Genomic DNA, 21256 nt, shown 5'->3' with positions numbered 1-21256 from the left:
CCAGGCTGTCAGGTTGCTGAGGATAAGTGAGGGTTTAATTTGCAGTTTGCATTCTTTTCCTAAGTAGAACATGCTATGGAGAGGAGTCAAAAGTGGGTGTATGATTATGAACTCAGTGGTTCCATCCATCTATCTTTTTGTGAAGTCAGTTCTGTCCAGAAGGTATTTCACATGTTGGGCCTACTAAGCTAATTTATATTTCAAGGGACAAAAATAACATCCCTTTTTTACAGCAATGAAAAATGTGGTGACCCTTGCTCTCTTCTAATCTTAAATCCAGATTATTTTTATTGTGCATAGGTGATCATTTTATCTTTGAATTTGCCTGCTGGGCATATAAATTGCTGTATAAATAGCCATGTTTTTTTATATAAATTATGACAGAGTTACATACTAGCAATTTTTATTTAATGGTTTCTACAAATTTAGAGCCTATTTACCAAATGATAACCTGGACAATGAAGCAGTTTGAAAGAAAAGAGGAGTATGCTTTTTTTTTTTTTTTTTTTGGGGGGGCGGGGGCGGAGAATTACAGAAACTAGGAATTTATCCTGTATATTTGACAATATGGCTGAAAGTTTTATTTGTAAATGCAATAAGTGTATTACCTGACCCCTAACCTTTAAACAACTTGAAAAAGCCTAGCATTGGTAAATACTGGCAGTATTACTACGAATTAAAGATGTAGTTGTATAAATGAGGAGTGGCCTATCCAGTTTCTAAGACCATTTTGCAATCAATGAATAAGATGAGATTTTGAAATTATTTCTCTTCTTTTATTTTTCCATATTTTCCCCCATGATTCTAGTGATGGTACAGGAACCATAAGTTAATTTTTCTTTCAAAGAAGGTTATTGGGCTTGAAATAAAAAAAATAAGAGAAAATGGCTAAAGAGTGTTTTGAGATTAATCTTTATAATCTTTTGGTTTAATTTTAATATACCTTTTTTGGTTTCCTTAACATGAGGTAGGTGTTCTTAAGTGATACTCCATTTGATGTTGTGATGTGATAGAGCTTTTTTCCTCTTCTCAGAAGGGTTTACACCAAACACTCAAGTAACTGATCATCAGAACCACTTTTTCCCCATCTCCAGACTTGTAGTGTATTCATCACACAGACAAGGCAACAACATCAGCAATTTTAATAGACTTTTCTCCTCCCCATCACTCATCCATAATGTGTGAGTTGCTTTCTGTTTTGGCTCAGGAGAGAAGGTATAAGTTTTGGCCCCATGCCACAGAGGTGGCAGAGCTCCCACACTTGCCTGATGTCCTCATCTCCAGTGGTGAAGAATGGGCTTTCCAATTCCTTACCAATGCCCAGCTCTTCCTTGGACAGCTTCAGTCAAGGTTGCACATTTCTCCTATGGCAAGGATGCGGGTGACAAGCTAGGTTTGAGTCAAAGGATTTAAGCTATAAGACTGAGGCTTTTAAGGTGGTTTCTAATGTGAGAGGAAGAAATGAATGATTTGATATGATAGACACTTTTCTTTTGATCAAAAGAAGGCTTCAGCCTCCTGTCCAGTTTAAGACCCAGTCCCTCTCCTTCTGGTTAGACTAGAGTGAAATGTGCTGTGTGGAACTCTACAATACATCATGTGGAGCTCTTGCCTTTGTCCCACAGCATACTGGATGATACCAGATGCTGTCTTTTGGCTATAGGCTGGAAAATGACTTGGATAAGCAAATTCCACTTTGCTTTCTCTCTTTGCACTTGACAGCTACATTCTCCAAGCTGGAGCCAGGAGTAGCTTGCAATGAACCTTGCAATGAATGATGAGAGGACATCCTACACAGAGGAGCGGGGCTCAGGGCTGCTTCATGTTTTTGTGTAGACTGACAGGAAGGCTTGGCAGCCATGTTTTACTAAAACAGATTTATTCCACTGCCATTAAAAGCATGTTCATTTCTACCTTTACTGTCTGGGCAGCTGTTGTCTCTATAAACTTCATCCATTCTTTAAATTACTTTTCCATTGAATTCAGCCACCAGCTGATGTCTTTAGGAGGATTTGGATTAACTGTTGCGCAGTGTGCAGAGTTGGCAAGGAGACCATGAAAGAAAGTTGAAATTACTCCTTAACAGAGCAAAAGTGAAAACACACAAGTATAATTGCTCCCATTCTTTATTTAAGATAAAAACCACTCATGAACTACTGCCTAGTCTGGATTAGCTGCCAGGAAGCCAAGTCTTACACCCAGAGAAAGTTCTGGGTGATTTCCCTCTGTGACAGCACCCTGGGCTCCCACCAGGGAAAGTGACAGCAGAAAACTGGTTCTGAGTGCTGGCAGTGTGTGGGATTCCTTAAAGTCAGAGGGTTTTGGGCATGTTGCAAAAGGCAGGCCTCAGAGACAGCAGGATGGTGATTAGAACTAAGCAGTAGCTATAAGATTTGTCAGCAATAAAATTATACAAGAAGTAGAAAGAAAGGACAAATAGAACAATGGTCTGTATATTAACACTTGGGTAGAATAACTCCCTAAGTTGCAGAAAAGTATCTCTGGTGAGATATTAGGAAGTTCTAAGCTTAATAATGGAGCTCTGTGCACTGTATCTTGAGGCTTACAAGCAAGTATTGCATTCGAAATAAGCAAGCATTGTTTTAACCAAAGGTACTTGTATTTATAGTGATTGGATAGAACTACTGTCAATATATTTTTGCTTTGTGTGATTGGTCAAAAACATTATAAAGTAAGTTGTAATATTAAGTTCTTGGTCTGTTGCCTGGATGTGCTGCTGGCATCTTCCCATTGTCATAACCATGTAATGAGACTGATGCTAAAGAAATAAACAGCTCGAGACGTGTTCCACAGCAGTCCTGTCCCGTTCGTGACTTGTACACAGCCCCTGGCTGGCAATAGCAGTGAGAAAGCAGCCTCTCTCAGCTCATGGAAACAGGTTTATCTGTAGCCAGTTTTGGGTGACTCTCTGTAATTGCTCCCAAAGGAAGGGAGGGTTGACTGGGGTGTCACCAAACCGTGATGGGGCCGGGATAGCCTTTCATCCTGCCCCAGGCCAAGGGTGGCCACACAGACCCTGTTTGCCTGACCCAAGGCAAATATGCCTTGGCTCAGGGCTCGTTTCTGTGTGCTTGGCTGAGGCTGGAGTGATTGTTCACAAGCAGGTGAGAGAAAAGTAAAGAGGAGAAATAAGGGGCAGCCTTTAATGCATGAAAAGGGGGAAAGGCCACTTGAAATTTACTTGAAAACCCCTGAGCCTTTCAAGGTATAATACTGGCAGGATGAAAGATGAGCAAATTAAGTGCAGTTCAGGTAGTTTTAGAACAGTTGTACTCTATGGGAAATAGAAAATTCAGGCCATGAGTTTAGATGTGATGGTTGCAGTAAGTCTGCTCCTTTTGGCATGTCCAGCCCGAAGCAGCTTAGCTGCAGTCCCAGGAGAGGAGTGGAGAAGGAAAGGCAAGAGGAGAATATGGCACATACACAGATTGGCTTCTGGATGCTAGCTTTCCTTCCTCCTAGTATTATGTATTTTAGGAATATATTTCCAGTCACACAAGGAACTGCAAATACTTATGATACTGAGCCACTCTGTAGTGATAAGCTATGCAATGCAAGGGTATAGGCAGCCACCTGGGTGCAAGTCTATGGAGAATCAGGTCCAGAAAGCCTTTGTTTTTCTCTATGAAATGCAAATGGAATTCAATCAAAGGCCTGCTCACAAACTGGCACTAATTTAAATGTATCTCTGGTTTTTAACTGATACAAGCAATTGATCTGGGTTTTGCATAGACATTGCCTAGAGCATTTCCTGGTTTTGTATTGTTGCTCATCAGGGTTAGAGAGGTATATTCAACCACTGTATTAATATTTGCTTGCACTCTTAGGTGCTTATCCTCACAGAGCAAACTTCCATAAATGTTAGTTCCATTGCATTTTCCTTTATTTCTATGCTCCTATCATGAAAAGACAAGCAAATATTTCAGTTTTTGATTCAGCTGTACTCTTCAGCTTTGTTAAATGAGGATCCTCCACCTCATGAAGTTAAAAAATAATTCTTTAAAATAATTTTTTTCTTCAGTTCTTGTACTCCAGCTCTAGTTTACAGAAAGGCCAACTTCTTGTTATTCTGAGGAAAGAGAATTTTTAGGGGATTGCTGCAGGGAGCAACCCTAGACTAGAGGAGGACCAGATCCAGAGTTCACATTTCAATACTTCTCTTGAGTGTTAAAATAAAAGACAAAACAGAATATAATAGTCCAGCTGGAAAGGATCTACAGTGAACATCTGTCTGTCAAGATGAACAAACAAAAAAAAATCCATATGCAAAATATTTTCCAAACAAAAGCTGTAATTCTTGCAAATTTGTCCCAAATAGCTATTAAAATAATTACAAGATAGGTAATGAGATATTTTCTTTTTTCTTGGAAGATGCCACTAAATCTAATAAACTCTGGAAGTCAATGACATTTGGCTAAATAGCAAGAAAATAGATTACTTTTTTCAGATGTTACTTATACTTGGAACTCTATTTATGCCTAAGCAGAATTGTATGTATTCAACTGCTGGATGTTAGAACATTAATAAAACTCATCTCAGGCATAGAAGTGCAGTCTGTAATCTTGGTTTAGGTGAAGACCCTGACATTCTTGGAGACTGAAACGTGCCAGACAGTCCTGTTGTGGAGAACAGAGGCTGCAGATCAGCAGCTTGTGTTGGCCTGGAGGCAGGAGAATTTCCTGGCACGGGTACCAACTGCTTCACGCTGCTGAGCTTCTATGCTAGGAAGCTTCCCATGGCATTGCTGATTTACTGCTGTTGGCAGAGCAGCAGCAGCCCCTAACAAATGGTGGCTCTGGCATGTGGAGAAATTGGTGAGAATGCTGAGAGGAAACAGGTGTGTCTTCCCTTTCTTAAATGGCAGAGGATCCTGCATCAGTGGCATTCATGTCACTCCTTCCTTTGTTTTGAGTCTCATGAAAAATAGATCTGAAACATAAATATGATGGGTTCAATACAATGATTGCTGCTTCTTCCATTGTAATTAGTTTAGCTGAAAATAAGCTGAAGGAACTACAAGTGTAAGTAAGTTGTGTAAATCTGTACATTAATAATTTCTTCTCTCTTATTCTAGGGAAAAATAGGCATGTTTGTAGTTCTGTTGTCTGTCCCTCTTTCTGTCCTTTCTTCTGGGCACACTGGATCGATTTGTATCAAGGGTCCAAAAAGGTTTGTGAAAACTTGTATCTAGGAACGGGAGTGGGAGTCAGGCACAAATCTGAAGAGGAGATTTTTCAATACAAGGCAAAGTTGCTTTTTAAAATGTCACATTGAGGATCATTGGCCCTGCAAGAAGTCAGCAAGTGAGAGCTTTTACCCAACTTTAGCATAGAACTTTGGTATAATGGGGCAGCAATTGAAACTTCAGCAGTACAGGAAGGGAAGTCAGAGAGGAGATAGAGTAACAATTTTTATTACTGCTGCTGCATTATTTTTTAATGTAATTAAAGTTTCTGTGAAGTGATTACTATATCTAAGTGCAACAGGTTCTGGGAGTGTAATGTGTTTGTATCATTCTGTTCATCACTGGTCCAAAAAGACAGAAACAATGAAGAGTGGAGGAAGAAAATCCTTGTAGTAGATCAAGATGGACAAGTGTATTGTCTGAATTTATTTCTTTTATTGAACTGAACCCACCACAGGAGGAGAATTTGAAAGGCAGGAAATATTCTAGCACTGGCAGGTAGAAAAAGTAGGTATTTCAAGTAGGTATTGGAAATTGAAGTCATAGAAATGGGAAGAATTTTGCTGTTAATGGCAATGGAGAAGAGGATATAACATAAAAGGAAATAACATCAAAGGAAAAAGACAAGCTGCTCAGTAATAACTGCAAAGTTTAGTTTTAAACAAATAGTCATCCTTCCAGGGCAGCAGATCAGAAGTGTTATTAAATGTGTAGTGCTAAACTGAGGGAGATCACTTTGGTATTGAGATGCAGATTTGTGAGCCATTTACCTAAAGGTAATAGTTATATCAGTGTGAAGAGGAGAGGCTCCCTGAGGATAAGATACAGAAAATGACACCTAGGATAGAGCTTTGAAGAGCTTTCACAGACAGGACAAGAGATAGTGGAGGATGAGGAGCCATTCCAGGGTGGTGGGAAATTCATATATGTGCTGGGCTGCAATGCAGCATAGAGAGTGATTTTTTCAGGACTGGGGGCATTAAAAGAGCCCACATTCTGCTTGTTGCAGCCTAGATCAAACTTATGACTGTTTGAGCTTGCATGTTAAAATAAATGGGATATTTCTAAAATAAATGGGATATGTCTTCCTTTCAGAATAGACATAAATCCAAAAGTAGGGGCCAACGCCAAGGTAAGATTTTAAAGGAGAAAAAGGATGACAAGGAAGGCTGAGAGTCAGGAAGGAGAAATTTAGTGCAGACTGTCACACAGCTGAGAAGGGGACAAAACTGAGTGAGGTGCATGTATTGTTCAGCACAGCAGAGGAAGAGGAAAAAGAGAAACCAGGTTGTTTTGGCCAGGTTGGGTCAGGGAAGAGATGCTGATTGTGAATAGGAACATTAGGCTTCAGAGGGATGAAGTTTAAATACCAAGGAGGGCCTGGGACCTGGAGTTTTGTGTGTGTCTGGTGACTATACACGGTACTTGAATCTTAGCAAATGAAGACTATGACTACCCACATTAGTTTTTAATAACAACAAAATAAATGCCCAAACTGGTCCACTTCATGATTCAGGCAGCTTTTCTTTCCCAGAGCACACTTTATGTGTGCCCTGAGATGTCCTGAAAGAGACCCTGGCCTTTCCTCCTCCCAGGCATGGCTGAACTGCACCTGGCTTAGGAGAAGCAGGGCTCTGGGTAGTGATCCTGGCCCCCAGTGCAGGGACAGGAGGAGAGACTGTGCCTCTTGATGTGGAATTTTGAGGAACTGCATTTTATGAGGACCCACACCAAAATTATTCTACTTCTTGGTAAAGAAATTTCAGAAAAGCAGGTCCTGATAGGCAAGAAATTGGCATCAGTCATATAAACAAACTTCCTTCTCTGTCCAGTCCACCTTCCTCTGGCATCCACAACTCCCAAATCAGAACCTCCTGAGCACCAGCTGCTCTTGTTTTAGCTCTATACACAGCAGCTGAAATTAATGTGAAATTCTGCTTTCTGAAGTTATATGTGTTAACATTAATTTCATTCTAAAGTTCCTCTTAACTTTGGCAGCAAATAGAGTTGGATATGGAGTGGGAGATGCCAGAGAATCTATGTAAAAAATCAGGTACTATATATAATTTTTAGGAATGAGAAGCAGGTGTATAAGATAAATCTCTAAAAACAGAGTTTGGAGTTTAAGAATTTAAAAAAATATCATCCTTTTCTTGGAACATTTAAGGTAGTTCATCCTAAAACAAAACAGTATTTCAGCAGAGACTTACTCGGTTTTTTCCCCGTATCAGAGACAAGGCATGAATTTTAAATTAATTTTTATCCTTCACTAGGAACTTAATGTGTTCTTTGTAAAAATACTTGAGGGGGACCCCACAGTAGTGGTGTTCTGGTTATTATGTAGGTAGATTTTGGGTGGGAAACATTCTATGTAGAAACTGGTGCAAAACTGATGGTGTATTTTAAATAGATGACTATTCTGACAGGGGCTTTTCCTTTCACACACTTGGCAGTGCTAAGGAATAAGCTTCTTTACACAGAGTGGATACAGGTAGATAAGCTGAATAGATGCTCTATAAGACTGTCCCTTAGGAATTTATTTCAAATGAAACATTTCCAGTTACCTCTGGAGTGAAACTTGATAATCAGGAAAACATCTAGAGTTCTTAAGCACAAATCCTTTCATGAGTGGAGTAGTCTCAGATATGATATTGGTGGTGTCTTGACATCCCAGCAGGGTGATTGATGTGTAGCAAGATCTGTGTCAGCTCATTTTTAGCAGCATAGATAAGGAAGGCTGGAAGCACCACAGATCTTCGAGCTTTTCAACAAACTCACAGTAAGCCACAGTATCACTTCTCTCTTCAAAAACCTGGGGTTGTTCGGCCATATTTACAAATAATAACGGCTGAGGTTGTGTGCCAGTGTCATCAGGGATCTTAATATTTAATTTCATAGCTGCCTGTGGTGTGCCCTTGAAGCTGTGTCACGGGACAGATACCTGCCTGTGGGAATTGGAAGTGCTCTCCAGCAACTGAGATGCCTTGTGCTGACAAGTCTTTGGTGAGTGTGAACTCTCACTGTTTTTTTCATCAAGGTGGCTGCTGGGGAAGCAGGTCCTGTGACAGCTGTGCCAAAGAACAAACCCTAATTTATTTTAAAATGTGTTCAGAATGTAGCATGTGAGCAGGGGTGTTCCAATGATGTATATTGGTCAGTATGATATCTCTTTCAAATCCAAATAAAATATGTCATTTTTTACATGTAAGTCCACATAACTTGCTAGTGTTATTGTAGTATACAATAAATCAGACATAGTGAAATAGATATTTTGTTCTGTGGGATAATTCCATGCGTGTTTGGCTGAGGCTAGACTTTGCAAACTTGTTTTCTATCTATTTGCTCTTGTGTTGTAATTTGTATCAGTGCAAGTAGGTGTAAACTGTGGCTAATTCAGGGATTGGCAATAACTGCCCAAAAGTGCAGAGACTCAGATTTTGTTGTAGTGGGTATTGCACTGTGATATATATATTTCCTGTTAATTTCTCTTCCAGAGCACATTTGAAAAAATACCTCAGTTTTGAGGAAAGGGTGTGTTTGGGTGTTTTGTGGTGTTTTTTTTTGTTGTTGTTGTTTTGGTTTTGGTTTTTTTTGGGGTTTTTTTGGGTTTTTTTTAGTTTTTTTTATATGGGTTTGGTGGTTGTTTTTTTTTTTTGTCTTGTTTTTTTTTTAACAGAAGAGCATACAGAATTGCTTTACCAAAACTTTTTTTAAAATTTCAAAGGTAGTGCTGAAGTCATATGGACAAAGGACATTTAAATGAACAGTTATTAAAAGTTGTTAAAGTCTTTTTAATTCCTCCTTGAAAGCATCCTCAGTTTTGTCTGCCATGGACCTAAGACCCCCACATGCTATTGTGAATATATCCCTAATGATCTGCTAGTTCTCAGGGATGTATCAGAGTGCTGCAGCTAACACCCGCTAACACTGCTCACTCCAGTGCTGGCACACTTTGCCTGATGGGTGCAAAATCTCTCCTGAAACAGATCTAAGGCAAGAAGTCAGGATCTGCATTGACTTTCAGGAACATGCAGCAAACAGCAAAAAGAACTGATTCTCAGTGTCAGAAGGCTAGGCTGAATGCCTGATCCTTTCCCTCTTTGGATTTCTTTCCCCTCCCTGTTTTTTTCATGCGGGAAATGGAAGTGTTACTTGTCTTACAAGAACTTAGCAATTTTCTTTTATTTTAGACCATGATAGTTAAGCACCGTGGCAAGGTATTTTCTTTTTCTTTTCCTCTTTATGTTTTTTCTTCTCCCCAGGACTGAAATTAAAGTAGAGCTCCTATGTTTAACATATTAAAAAAGACTAGGGAAGTTATGGTGAATATCTTTGCTCTGAGACTTATCCTTCCTTAAATTTTATTTTTTCAAAATTAATGTGCACCTGACAAAGAACTATGGGGTGCACACACTTGTGGAAGTTGGTGGAAATAATTCCCTTTCCTTGCTTTAACTTGTTTGCAGCGTTTCTGCGGGAGAAGAGCTACAAGGACTTTGTTTACCAAGTAACCTCTGGCACCAGGTCCAGGAGGCTGCTCTGCTGCCTTCTCTCTTTGCTCAGCTGGCCTCCTGCCTAATCTTCCTGCTGTAACTGGGATGTTTGCAGTTACTTTCCCTCTCAGTTGCAGTTTGTGTCAAATTGTGTGGTCAGACAGACACAGACAAGATTGTTTGTAGGCTTCTTAAATTAGACCAGCTGCAAAAAGGAGATGATCCCTGAAGTACACAAACTGTTCTCCAGGCTAAGATTAATAATCTTGTAGTTTGAAGAATGCTAACTAAGCTTCAAAGAGTGTTTTCTCCCTGACATCTCTTCATATAATCCTGTATTTATATTTTAAGTCCAGGAGGGCCTAAATTATTATTGACCCTGTCTCCTGTTCAAGAGTCCATTATATTTCACTCACAGGACAGTGACTGATATTTGGCCAAAGCAGAGAGTCCAGAGAGGTGTTTTGCTTAATGACCATGGCTGTTAGTACTTGTAAGTGCTCTTGGTTAAGTACTCAAGTGAAGCAGGATGCCTCTGTTACAGGATCAAATCTTCTGCTATAAGCACTTAAAGACATTGAAAAGAGTAGTTGCAAGGGATCTCTGGGGGTTTCTCATGAAACTTCTGGCTCAACTTCAAATCTAGATCATGTTGGTGTTTGCTCATGATCTTTTTTAGTTGAATTTGACCTGTCTCAATTCTGAATCCTCCTATGCTGCCAAGTACAAAATCTCATGGGGAAATTTTAAATCGGATCCATTAAAAATTTCAAGCATATCACATCCACACAGTTGTTATTGCCAACATAATCTGTCAAATAATGATAATCTGCTCATGGCATTCATTGTTTTTGTTCAGTAGATCATTGTCATAAACTCTTTCACCTAAGAATCTCAAAATTGACTGAGGCATTGACGTGAACTTTTGTGTGAAATTTGCCATCAGTGGATCCAGTCGAGCCTACCTCATGGCTGAGCTCTCCTTTGCTGCCTCAGTTGTGAACCTTTGCACCTCTGGCTCATGCCTGGAAATGAAAATGTGTAAATACCTTACACTTAGGCTGCTTCCATCACAGCCAGACCCAGGCATTTCTGAAACACCAGTGCAGTACAGCCTGTGCACTGCTCCTGGGAGCTGCTTCATCGCCAGTGGTTTGGGGCAAACAGAGGAAGATACGGGAGCAAACAGTGAACCAAAGTAATTGCACTTCTCTAGGTCTCATGGAAGTATAATAACAGCTTGAAGTAAAATCACTGTGTTTGAGAATTCATCAGAACAGCCTTTGTGTGAAACTTAATAGAGTCCTCTCCATCCCCTCTTTTTGTGTTGAAAGATGGATTATGTGGCCTGAACAAATCTTTAAGTCTGTTTCAGTCCTTGGTCTCTGAGACAGATTTTGTATTGTCATGTATAACTGCCTTTTATGATAGATCTCAGAAGGAACCACTGTAATTTTTTTTTGCCAGCAATAAAAAGAGATAAGATAATTTCAAGAGTTTTCAAGTTTTATTCTTGCTAATTATCATCTTGCCACAGAAACTCTAAATGATGGGTTGGTGCTACTGCTAAGCTGACATAACAGCTACTGCTAAGTCAGCTCCCCTCCCTGTCCTGTCCCTGGTCTCCTGCTAGTGCTTCTCTGACACCAGAGTGAGCCAGCCCACAGAGCTCAAACAAAAGGGAAAAAAAAGTGCTCTTTTTTTTTGTGTGGTTTTTTTTTGTTTTTTGGGGTTTTTTTTTTGTTTGTTTTTTGTTTTTTGGGGTTTTTTTTGGGGGGGCGGGGGTGGGAGGTGTGTGTGTCTTTACTCTTAACTGTGAACTGCCAGGACTTTAGTTTTGCAATAATTTTGGATTGATGTAAGTGTGCTGTGTCAACTCCAGCTCATCCCTGCTTGTGCTCCTGCTGGATCTCATGGCCCCAGTGTTGAGAGGTAGATCTTGGTTCTGATCTGGAGGAAAATCATCTCCCCATTCCACTCTCTAGTTCTTCTTCAAGTTAGTTTAGGGATGCTTTCTTGATATGGCTGATTACATAGCTATGCAAATACTAGGAGGAGGGGACAGGACTTCTTTTAGCTGGTAATTTCCACTTGTTTTGACTGAGACATAACATGGAAGAGCTACTTCAGATATCCCCTTGTAAAACTATACCTGTTTGTCTTGCTGATACTAAATAATTTAATCTCTACTTCCATTGAAGAATACAGCCTGATGGAAAGAAAATATATAGGAATATGAAGAGAATGAAGTATGGAAAAAACATAATGTGGTCCTCTTCAGAAGCCTTTTTTCTTTCAAAGAAATGGAGACTGGTGTCAATAAGAAAAACATGATCTCTAAAACATTCCTGCATTTTATGTTAGTTATTTTTTTCCAGGAGAGGGTGAATTTAGGATGGCATATCAAGGGGCAAATAAACTATCATGAGTTGAATATTCTATTTAGGAAATGCATCCTTCTGACTTTGTTTTCTTTCTTCTGCCCACAGCATCCACCAAACTAGTGGGATCAGCACCCTGCCAACAGCCACCTCACTCTCATAAACGCACAAAGCCCCAAAAAGAAACTGAACAAATATTTCCTATGGTAAGTGTGAAAACCCCAGCCTCTGCTGGCTTCTTTCAGCTGAATTTTTCTCTATAATTACTAAGCTGAGTGTATGAAATTAAAGCTGTATTTTTCAGCAGCTTTTTCCATTGGCCTTATCAGAACTGCATTTGGTAGTCATTTCTACAGAGTCATTATTATGTTACTGCCATCATCACCAGAGAAAAGCATTGTGGTGCAAAGACTCTATAGCATGCACATGGCTAAAGAGGAGTCCTGTGGCACAGCAGATAATTTACCAGTACAGTACTCTGCAACATCTCCCCTGCCTCCCCCACCACGTCCAGTCCCCCTCAGCTTTTCAGTTTCTAATATCCCTTTAAAAAAATTTATTTTCTTGTGGAAGCCCTGGGTCATAACCCTCCAGAGCTGCAAAGTTAGAGCTTCCTTCTTGAAAAGCTGATAGGAGAGCAGTTGTTATGAACTATGATACATGTAGTTGGGAAGAGATTTTGTGGCATCATAAACATAAGGAGAAAGGCCAGTTCATGTTATGAACTTATGAGTGCAGCACAAAGGCTATGGAGATGGTTTGGTTTTAAAAACTATTTTGTTTCTTGTGCTTTGCTGTAAAAATCTATCTGGTGACACAGTGGGGAGGTTATTACAGCCTGCTGCAGGATGGATAGCTGAAGATTAGTCTGGCGGTCAAGGGAAGCTGCAAAAGCAATTATTCACGAGCTCACCTTACTCTTCCTTCTGACAGCTGGGAAATAAGTTTCTAGTAAAAATATGGAGGGTGGTTACCTCCTCTATATCTCTTTCCCTATTTCCTTGCTTCATGTGAATACTCTGACAGTTCTGCTCCTGAGTTAGGTTTTTGAGCTTTTGTTGTTGTTTTAGGTTACAGACCATCTTTGTCAAATCCTGGCTTGGGCAGTTTTTGCTATATTTCCATACTGAAGGTCCTGGCACTGGTTCCCCAGCAGTTACTGGAAAATAGGAGAGACAGCATCTTACATGTACTGAGCTCTCTTAGAATTCTGTTAACAGAGCTGAATTTAGGAGCAGCATGAAATCCATGCATATCATTCCCTGATGGCTTTAGAAAGGGTGCTCAGTTCATTTGTTTGTCAGCAAAGCCATGCCATGCCAGCTCTGACTTCGAGCTGGAGAAGACCACACTGCATTTTTCACTGTTGCAGACAATGAAGTCCATTTTGGTTCCCACTGGTCTCTCTTGAAGAGATGTCCAGCTACCCCAGAACTTCATAAGCCACTGAGTGGCACAACCAGCTGCTGAAGCAGTCTCAGAAGCATCATGCACCTGGATTCAGCTCATTTATGGTTGGCACTGCTTGACTTCAGGTTTGCGACTGCTCCCAGTCCTGCTTTGAGTTCCTAGGAATTGCTGCATCAGAAGTAGTTGCTTGTGAAAATAAAAGTATTGGGGGAAAAAAAATATGTGAGCAGATCAGGAGCTTGAAAGTCATCTACAGCTGCTTGTCAGAGGGGGTACATCCATCATATAGGTTATGCTGGTTTTGGCTGGGGTAGAGTTAACTTTCTTCACAGTGGCTGGTATGGGGCTATGTTTTGGATTTGTGCTGAAAACAGGGTTGATAATATTGAGCTATTTCTTTCATTGCTGAGTAAGGCTTGCACAGAGCCAAAGGCTTTTCTACTTTTTGTACTGCCACACTGATGAGGAAGTTGGGGGTGAATGGGAGGCTGGAAGGAGACACAGCCAGGACAGGTGACCCAAACTGAGCAAGGGGACATTCCAGACCATATGACATTGTGCTCAGTGTAAAAAGTAGGAGAAGGACATGGGGGATGTTTGGAGTGATGCCCTTTATCTTCCCAAGTAGCCATTGCATGTGATGGGGCCCTGCTGTCCTGGAGACGGCTGAGTGCCGTTTTGCTTTGCTTGTTTGTGTGGCTTGTCCTTTCCCTATTAAACTGCCTTTGTCTTAACCCATGAGTTTTCTATCTTTTACCCTTCTGATTCTCTCCCTGATCCTGCTGGTGGGAGAGAGAACGAGTGGCTGGCTGGGGTTTGGCTGCTGGCTGGCTGGGGTTAAACCACGGCATATGTCTACATGGATAATCAGCTGCAGAACTGAACTTGCACTTTTGAGATTTGGGTAATGCCCAGTACCTCTGTGTAGAAAAATCCCTCCCTCTCTAAACTTTTGCAGTATGAGCAAACAGCAGAGATGACAGTGCAGCTGGCTCTTTTCTGACTCACTAATTCCTTTCAAACCTCCCATTCCTTTGCAATGCAATATGTTCCTCACTTGCTGCTTCTCTCTGTCCTTATTTGCTCACTCTTTTTTACACCAAAATGCTGCCCAGCTTTAAAACTTTGGTATAAAGGCCCAAGGTTAAAATAGAAATGCCTAAAGTTGGGGTGGTAGGGAACCTAGGACCTAGTGGTTGCAGAAGTGCGGGTATCCCACACCTAATTATGGGCTCAGGGACATATTTAAAGCCCACAAGCAGCTGTTCAGGCTCTCTCTCCTAGAGGGAGATAGGGACACTAGTTGAAGTTGGACACTAAATATTTTGTGAAATCCAGGCCATGCCTTGGTGTTTGGATGATCAGAAAATTCAAATCCCATTGATTCTGAGTGGTGGAGAATATCATGTGTCACTTGTGTGTTCTGGAAAATGGTTCCTGTAGGTTATTAATTTCTGGCACTATTTCTAAAAATCTTGAGCTGGAGTTGCTAAAAGTTATTCTTTAGGCCTAGTTCACAGCTCAAGGACCATTTAAAATAAAGCAGAGTTTTAAGTGACTTTTATAAGATAAGAATTTTAGACATAGTTAATTAGTGTTTAATTATTTCAAGAACAACAGCAAATCATTGTTTTTTCCTGTTTTGTTCTTTTTCTCCCCCAGCAGTTGGTTCCCTCTACCTTCATTGCCCAAATGTAAATGGGTGCAGAAACTTCCAGATGAAAGTTATGACATAAATATATCCCTAGTGATTGATTTTTGTTTTCCTCTGTGAAGTCCACACAATGGGAGGTGGCTGCTCATCACCGAGTAAGATCATTGAATGATTTAATGGGGGCTTAAATGAAAAGTAAGAGTTTTCATACTGGTGTGATGTAAATCCTGCGTCCAATTAAAGCCTCAAAGCATTTTTTAAAAGCTGTATAAGAGGTGAATCATTTCTGTAAACAGCCCTTAAAGTGAAAACCCAACACCTTTACTGTGGGAGAAGTAATACAATCTCAAACAAAGAGTCCCTTGCCTTCTGCGAGTTGCTCTCTTTTTTTTTTTTTTTTCAGCAGCTCAGCATGGGGTGCCAGAAAAATCATTAACGGGCCCATCTTGCACTTCTGGCTTTTCCACACCTGCGGATCACGATCTCTGCTGTAGCTTTATGGAGCGTGAGGAGGCAGCTTTGACGCCATGAAAGACAGGCTCAGCCAACAGCTGCAGGATGGGCAGAAAGCCAGACAGTAAAATGTAAAGAGGAGGAAGGAGAGGGATCACCTTTGAAGTTTACCAAAAAAAAAAAAAGAAAAACAAAAAGCATGACTTTGACCACTTCCTTTTTTAATTAGCTGTCTCAGGTACACTGAGCCACTGGTTTGAATGGATACTGGCAGGGGGTTGTTGGAAATGTTGAAGGTAATATTGCAAGGGTTTCAGCACAACTATTACTTTTTAAACTTATTTTTCCTCCCTTTTTTTGGTTGTTTGGGGTTGGTTTATTCTTCTGTTTTGTTTCATTTTGTTCTGTGTTGTTAAGTTAAACATCCTAGCATAATGTCAGGGAAAAGAGTTCATTTCACTTGGGAAAGCCTGAACTACAGCCAAAATCTGTATCTTTTGCAAGTGTGAAAAACAACATTAAAACTATGTTGAAGGGTACTTGGATCTACTAGCCAGGAAATTGATGATTACCACTTCCATAGCAACCAGGACACACCTCCAGCACACACAAGCACACACAGGAGAGTGATTTTTTTTTTTTTTTTTTTTTTTTTTTTTTTTTTAATATGTATATAGTGTTAACTTTTGCTCAGTATCCATTCTAGTACCAGGGGGTTGCTTTTGATTTGTACTACTCTAGCTGAAAGCTGAATTGGAGGGATCCTGTAAAGAAATTGCAGTTGCTTCAGGAAACAAACTTTCCTGTGCCCCCAAGAGGCCAAAAGTTCACTTTGAACTAGTATGTCCCTACTCCTGTCTATGCATGTTAAAATGTGCTCGGGGAGAAAATGCAAACTGCTGTTGTAGTCCATATAGGAACTATACGCATTTAATTTACAAGGCATAAGAGTAAATATTTTGATATTTATATGTTTATATGTTAGGGTCAGATCCAAAGATAAAACTCTAATAATTCAGAAGTGAATGAGCTATCTACCAGGCAGAGAATTTCTACGGGGTGATGAAAGGGTGATACAATCCAATCCTGAACAAGTTCAGTGAGTATTGCTCAAGCCTCAGAAAATTAATTTGGGAATTTACTGGTTATACAAAAAAATCTTTCACAGTGAACAGGGAAAAAAAATGAACAGAATTATCTGCTGGCCTGCTGTAAAGTGCAGAGTGTTTCACAATAAAGTCCAAAGATGTAATATCAATTACATAAAACTTCATTGTGCATTGAAAATGCAGTAGTCTTGAATCTCTTCTCTGCTTGAAAGCAAAAAAAAAGGTAACATTGGATATTACTATAAATTCACCACCAAATTTGGGTAGAAATTTAGCTTTATACAGGAGTTCAGTGTGGTCTGGTGTATCAGTGTGTTTTAAAAGCTTCAAAAAAGGGAAAAAGGGGACACCAAACTGAATTGTGTTATACACAAGTGATTTGCATAATTTAAAGAAAAATTGTTGGAACATGAAGTAATTTTTCTCATGTGATTTTTCTATACAATATTTCTAAGTAGAAAATTAAAAAGAATACTTAAATTCATGTTGATAAACTGTAGTTGAAATACATAATTTGATAGGTAAAGAAAAACACTGATGTAAATTAGTGTAAGATATTATTTAATTTATTTCTACATAATCTATTTTTAGTAGTCTAGTATATACTCTAGTGTAATAAATCACTCTGTCATTCCTTGTTGGTTTTTTTTTTTTTTTTTGACATCTCTGGACATAAAAACTCACAGAAAAGCATACTAGGGAGTGTGCAGATTGATGGTTTTCTTTATCTGAAATCATTCCCAATTTAGGAGTGTTGATTTAATTTTTTAAGATCAGTTAGTGTAGATAGACTTCATGGTGTTTTCAGAAGCAACTTCTATGGAATAATGGCCTTAAAAAAGTCTGTCTACAGTTTATTACTTGTTGCACTCTCTGTTTAGTTAAGCACAGGACAATTTTTTTTTTTCACAATATATTACAATAAAATACAAGCAGATAGCAGCTTTTTGTAGAGGATGATAAAATACAGGTGAATCAATAGCATAGCTCATAAATGCTTTGGTTTATTTTTATGAGATTCTTGTCAAAACCTGTACATTTTTTTAAGGGTATGGGTCTTGGAAAATTTTGTTGACTGCAAAGTTTTAGGTTATTGGAACTATAAAGTTTTATTAGGTTATTGGAATTATAGAAATGGAAGGTTCTTTTCTTTTAAAGAAAGGTAATCTAAACCACTCGTCTTCCCAGTGCATCCTCAGACAATACTCACTCATCATTAATAGATGTTTATATAACTTTTTCTCAGGGACCTTCTTTCCCTGTCAAACTTGGTCCTGGAACCTTAACCTTCTTCCTGCAACTAGAGCCATTCCTCTTTTTTAAATTTTTTTTTAAATTATTATTCCCCAGTAACTAAATAAATATGGGAAAAAACCTGTCAATTCCTTTACATAGGCTTAACAGATCATAATTTCTTCAGTCCTTTTTTTTTTAAGCTGTCACCATTTTCATTACTTGCATTTCTGAACTTCTGTTGACCTTCATTGTTCTCTCCAGCTGTTCACTGTCCCTCTTGAAGCAGCTCACACACACCTGGATGTGGCACTGCATCAAAGATGTAACACAGCATAATGACTGGATTATTATCTTTTGTGATTTCCAGCCTGGATTTATGCTTCTGATTCCTCTTGTAGTGTTTGGGTTTGCAAAGCTTGCAATTCTTGGTAGTTACTCAGCTTTCATCTCACGCTCTAAGCAGCTGCTTGGCAGCCTGCCTTCATGTAGTGCATTATTCTTGCCTGTGTGCACTGTCTTGCATTTGTCTGTGCTGCTGCTGCTTCAGACCATGCTTTCAATTTGTCCAAATCACTCTGCATTCTAAACCCAGCTTCCTGGTAGTGGTAGTCTCTTCCCACCTGGTGTCATCCACAGGTTTAATAAAATTATCCACTACTCCCTCGCTGTATGATGTATGGTGGACTCTGAGATTAATACAGGAGGAATTCAAAAAGAGTTTGTCAAAAGGATTAAAGCTGTGTCTAGTGGTTCTAACAGCAGTCCTCTGAATACTAAATCAGGAGCCTCACTGATGAAATGTATGGATGTACAAGTACTTACAGCCTGGAAAAAAAAAAGAAGTTGGGAAGCAATAGGAGAAAAAGAAACAACGTCTATCTCCCAGATAGAAATACAGCCTGACTTCCTGATAATGTATTAGCACCTCTAGTGACAGAACCAAATATTGAATTGGTGATAAGAGAAATAATTATTCTGATGAGGCTAGGTTCAGTTTTCCCATGTGTCTTTGTTCCAGGTGATTTCTGAATGCTGGCAGGGTAGAAGTCTAACCCCTAACATAGCTTCTCCTTTTTACACTGAGTTTTGATGATGGCTGTGTTGCCCTCTCTAGCTGATTGCTGTTTGTTGTACTGACATAAATGAGAATTCTCTGTAAAGCACCCCCAGGTGAACCATGACTGACATGGTGCTGTTCTCAGGAAAGGAGACCCGAGTTTTGTAGTGTCTGGATCAGAGAGAGAACGTTTCATAAATGGCTCCAGAAATACATATGTTATTCTTTTGGTACCTGTCAGGCTTAGCAACACGGGCATCAGTAATTTCTGTAAGTTAAGGAGAGTAGGTTGGTTTGAGGCTTGGGAACTGCCCAGGAATTCCAGTGAATCCTAGAGATATGGGGGGAAAAATTAAAAGGCATTTTCAACAGCACCAAATGAGTGCTGTAGCAGACTGTAAGCCACCAGGCTGTTTCACAGTGTGATGCATTGAATGAGCCTTCAACATAGGTTTTTTCTCTTTTTGAAATTTAATCTGTTATCACTTGTTTTCTCAAGGTATGAATGGTGAAGTCTCATTGGAAGAAGTCAGAGTATTGCACACTGGAAGATTTGTCATTCTCCAATTCCTATTTATCCTGTTTGGCTCATGCTTTGGTATTTCTGTTTTATGCTATGGATGTGGGATTATGTCCCACAGGTGCAACTTTCTGGGCCCTCAGAGAAGACCTGAAGAGCCTTAGGAGGTGGTGAGTTCTCCCAGCAAATCTTCACAGCATCTCTGTTATCCATGCTTTCTCCTGACCCCCTTACCTCCCAGCCCAACAAAAAATCCCAAGGTTTATTTGTGAACTCTTGTAATTAGATCTGTCTGGGAGAACGACCAAAGTGTCAAGGTTTCAAAGAGAAATTCAGAAAAGTCAAGAGCAAGTAGAGACTTGAAAAGGGAAGTCAGGAAAAAAAAAAAAAAAAAAAAAAGGAAGAAGCTGGTCTTTATCATGGTAATAGTAATGAAGCCAAACTGAAAGAGCCCAGACGAGGGGCTGGGTTACTGTACTGGGAAGTGCCAGGGCAGCATCCCGAGGGAGAGGATTAGGGAACCACGCAGCCGCTGCGGGGCCAGCCCTGGGGCTGCTTGTCACTCGGGCATTTCTGGTCCTGGCTCGGAGCAGCGACGGAGCAGGAACAGAAGCAAAGCCCCAGCTGATTCCAGGGTGGGCAAAACAAGATTTGTGCCGCAGAGCTGGGCTCTGCGCCCGCCGGGCCAGGCGGGTTTGTGCCCGGGGACACGCTGGAGACGGGCGCGGTGCCACGCAGGGAATGGATGGATGGTGGGAATGATCCCAGCGCAGGAGCCCCCACGGCTGCGGAGGGCTCTGTGCACGCACAGCCCCCGGCTGTCCATCCCCTCCTGCGCCGCTGCAATCAGCCTTCCAATCAATTAGGCAAATTGGCTGCGGCAGTGAGCCATTTCCTCCTCCTGGCAGCAAAGCCGGCTTGTGTTAACCCCGCATCTCCCAGGAGCCCTGGTCTTCTCCACCTTAGGTTTTGGGTTTGTGTGGTTTCTTTTTTTGGGGGGGGGGGGGTTGGGGGTTTTTTTGTTTGTTTTTGGGGTTTTGGGGGGGTTTTTTTGTGGTTTTGTTTTGTTTTGTTTTGTTTTGGGGTTTTTTGGGGGTTTTTTTTGGGTTTTTGTTTTGTTTTGTTTTTCCCAGAGGCGTAAAGGACCAAATTATGAAAAAGCAGAGGCATTTCTAGTAATTGTGGGCATGCTCTATTACTGCAGACACCAAATTAATTTCGCGAAGTGTGGGAGGATTTTGGCGGTCCTTTGAAAAATTGGATTCAAAGGGACAAATATTCCAGTTAAGCAGGTATGTGAGTATTTGCTCTTTAAATCCCAGTCAGCCAAAGACGCGGTGCACATGAGCAGATTCACATATACTCGGAGAAACTGGTACTGTGTGTATGTACGCACTGGATGTGTTTAAATCTGTAGGTGCTACACGAGGATATGATGTGCCACTTAACAAATACAGCTCCAAAAGTCCTGAGGACAGACGTCCCAGATGAAAGCTAAGCTGCACTTTCCCTTGCTGTCATTCTTCATTGCAGGGAATTATTGCTACCGGGCTCTGCAAGGAGCTCTGCATAAACAAGTCACCAAAGTCCCCAGGACTCCACGTAGGCGCAGGCATACTGGGGGGTCAGTGCCAAAGGATGTCACATCTGTTCCTAATCATTATTTTACATTTATCAGCCTACTACTTTCTCAGATTGTTTCCAAAGATGCCACTAGGCTACACTGTTCTGTCTGAT

General features: G+C 40.4%; 1 long non-coding RNA gene across 1 annotated transcript in view; it reads left to right on the top strand.

The window, feature by feature from the left end:
- LOC144246053 (uncharacterized) overlaps positions 1–21256 on the top strand; it is a 60690-nt gene that overhangs the window by 35813 nt on the left and 3621 nt on the right. The window contains exons 3-5 of the long non-coding RNA XR_013339704.1: positions 12189–12286; positions 19499–19689; positions 20724–20811. This is a non-coding gene — a long non-coding RNA (uncharacterized LOC144246053). The remainder of the gene's footprint in view (positions 1–12188; positions 12287–19498; positions 19690–20723; positions 20812–21256) is intronic.

This window comes from Lonchura striata, chromosome 3 (assembly GCF_046129695.1).
Source record: "Lonchura striata isolate bLonStr1 chromosome 3, bLonStr1.mat, whole genome shotgun sequence".
Lineage (NCBI taxonomy): Eukaryota > Metazoa > Chordata > Aves > Passeriformes > Estrildidae > Lonchura > Lonchura striata.
This window is presented reverse-complemented; position numbering and strand designations above follow the sequence as displayed.